Source organism: Bos javanicus, chromosome 5 (assembly GCF_032452875.1).
Source record: "Bos javanicus breed banteng chromosome 5, ARS-OSU_banteng_1.0, whole genome shotgun sequence".
Classification (NCBI taxonomy): domain Eukaryota; kingdom Metazoa; phylum Chordata; class Mammalia; order Artiodactyla; family Bovidae; genus Bos; species Bos javanicus.
Window position 1 is genome coordinate 49,286,608 of NC_083872.1, and position 3,269 is coordinate 49,289,876.

At 38.0% G+C, this 3,269-nt stretch overlaps 1 pseudogene; it reads right to left on the bottom strand.

The window, feature by feature from the left end:
- Positions 1-727: 727 nt before the first annotated feature.
- On the bottom strand, positions 728-1,578 carry LOC133247604 (large ribosomal subunit protein uL30-like; annotated as a pseudogene).
- Between the last annotated feature and the right edge of the window lie 1,691 nt (positions 1,579-3,269).

Genomic DNA, 3,269 nt, shown 5'->3' on the forward strand with positions numbered 1-3,269 from the left:
TTGCCTTTTCTGTCTTCTGTTAAAGGCTTATCAATATTATCAATTGTTTCAATGAACCAACTTTGGCCTTGTTGACTTTTTTATTTCATTGATTTCTGTTTTTGATTTTTTCCTTCTTTCTATTTACTTTATGTTTAATTTGCATTTCTTTTAGTAGCTCTTGAAGGTGGAAGATGAGAGCACTGATTTTTAAACCTTCTTTACTTTGTAATGCAAGCCTTTACAAATATAAAATTATCTTTCAGTTCAGTTCAGTCACTCAGCTGTATCCAACTCTTTGCATCCCCATGGACTGCAGCACGCCAGGCCTCCCTGTCCGTCACCAACTCCCAGAGCTTACTCAAACTCATGTCCATTGAGTTGGTGATGCCATCCAACCATCTCATCCTCTGTCGGCCCCTTCTCCTCCTGCCTTCAATCTTTCCCAGCATCAGGGGCTTTTCAAATGAGTCAGTTCTTCACATCAGGCAGCCAAAGTATTGGAGCTTCAGCTTCAGCATCAGTCTTTCCAATAAATATTCAGGACTGATTTCCTTTAGGATGGACTGGTTGGATTTCCTTGCAGTCCAAGGGACTCTCAAGAGTCTTTTCCAATACCACAATTCAAAAGCATCAATTCTTCAGCACTCAGCTTTCTTTATAGTCCAACTCTCACACCCATACATGACTAATGGAAAAACCACAGCTTTGACTAGATGGACCTTTGTTGGCAAAGTAATGTCTTAGGTTTTTATTTTTTTATTTCAATTTGTTTCAATTGTTTATTAACCAGATTACAAAAATAATCCTGGTAGATACCTTAGTTCATCCTTCTAATAAGCCTGTGGATCTGGTCTTCCCTGTTGCCAGCATCTCCACCTTCTATAAAATGGGTGGTCTTCTTCTTCATTCTACCTCGTGGAGAAGACAATTTAAAGGGCCACAGGAAGTTGTTTGTTTCTTTGAAACGTTTTCCAATGGTATAGACCTTATGAATCAGATCCTCCATGCAGATGATTCCATATTTCCCAAGAGATCGAGCAATCAATGCGTTGTCTGTCAGGGCAATTCGCTTTTTGTTGATTTTGCCATAACCACGCTTGTAGATCAATTCATTTACAGACTTCAGATTTGGGTACCCCCATGCAATATATGGCTCCATAATTCTCAGCATGTTAATTGATGCCTTGTTGAGCTTCATAAAGGTGCCGTTGAAGATCTGCCGGAGGCAAAGGAGCTGCAGCACCTTTCAAACCTTTGGGCTCACACCGTTGATACCTCTGATCCTGATGACAAACGCCAATTTGGGTTCCACAGGTACATAGAAGTTGCCGGCTTTTCGTGCCATCCTAGCCATTCGAATTTCAGTTCTGTACATCTGCCTGTATTCCTTGTGGTAATGCTTAGCTTTTTCATAGATAAGCTTCCTCCTTGCCTTTCAAAGCATCTTTTGGGCAAACTTCTTTCTCAGTAGCTTGATCTTAAGCTCTGCGAAATTCTTCGCTTTTTCTTAAGGGTTTCTGGCACAACAGGAACCTTCTTTTTCTTCTCTTCTGCACCCTCCATGGTTCCAGCTGGGAAAGAGCTGTCTCAGGTTTTTAAAATGCTGTCTAGGTTGCTCCAAGGAGCAAGCGTCTTTCAATTTCACAAATTCTGATATGTGTATTTGTTACAATTCGGTTTAAAATCTTTTATGTTTTTCCTGGTGATTCCTTCTTTGAAGAGTTTCTCATTTCTAAATATTTGGGGATTTTTCTTGATATCTTTTTGTTATTATTTTCTATTGTATTCTAAGAGCATACTCTGTATAGGTTCTGTCTTTTGAATTTATTCAGACTTCTTTTTATGGTTTGGCATGAGTTCTATCTTGGTAAATATTCTAAATGCACTTGAAAAGAAGGAGTATTCCGGAGTTGTTTAATGTAGTGTTATGTAAATTTAAATTAAGTTAGAGAGAGTGGTTCAGATTTTCTATGTCCTTTCTCATTTTTTGTCTACTTAATCTACCAGTTACTGAGAAAGGAGTATGTTAAGATCCCCAACTATGCTTCTGACTGTCTATTTCTCGCTTTATTTCTATACATTCTTGCTTCATATATTTTGAGGTTCATATACATTTAGCATTATTGTCCCTTAAAGATTTTCCCTTTCATCATTATGAAATGTCTTTCTTTCATTTGGTAATGCTTCTTGCCTATACTATCTGATATTAATATAAATACATGGGTTGTCTGTCTTCAGGTACACTGAGACTCTTGAGAGTCCCCTGGACTACAAGGAGATCCAACCAGTCCATCCTAAAGGAGATCAGTCCTGGGTGTTCATTGGTAGGACTGATGTTGAAGCTGAAACTCCAATATTTTGGCCACCTGATGCAGAGAGCTGACTCATTTGAAAAGACCCTGATGCTGGGAAAGATTGAGGGCAGGAGGAAAAGGGGACGACAGAGGATTAGATGGTTGGATGGCATCAACGACTCAACGGACATGGGTTTGGGTGAACTCCGGGAGTTGGTGATGGACAGGGAGGCCTGGTGTGCTACGGTTCATGGGGTTGCAAAGAGTTGGACACGACTGAGCAACTGAACTGAACTGAGACTCACTTTGATGGTGTTCAATCTAATGTTAAGCCCATCTAATGAGTGTTTGATTGAGATGCTGTATTTTCCAGTTCTAGAATTTCTATTTGTTTCGTTTTTTTTTTTTTTTTTTTTTAGAGTTTTCCATATCTCTTCTTAAACGCCCAATCTTTTTAACCATTATATCCATCTTTTCCTGAAAATTTTAAAAACATATGTGTATTAGTTGTTTTAAAGTTCTATTAATGCCAGTAACTGGGTAATCTATGGGTCTGTTTGTATTGTCTAATTTTTCTTTTGACTATATATCCCATTTTCCTGTTTCTTAGTGTGCTTCATAATTCTTTTGTTATATTCCAAATAATGTATATAAAAGAACAGTGGTGACCAAAGTATAATATTTAGTTTTGTTTTACTTCATTTTATTTTCCAGCAAATACAAGCCCTTTTATCTATCTGGAAGTTAGGATGAGGAGCTTATCATTAGTATTTCTTTCAGAGTCAAGTTGAGCTATATCTGGGATACAGCTTTTAATCGATTGAAATCACCCATGACTAGTCCAACCCTCAACTACTTGAGTCATAACTTTTTATGTTTTCAGTAGCTGAGCTGCAAGAAGATTGGCTGCAGTTTCATATACTTTTGCAATATTTTGAATCTTTGGATTCACCTCTAGGCAGGGATCCGAAATCTAAACACCACAGGAATGCA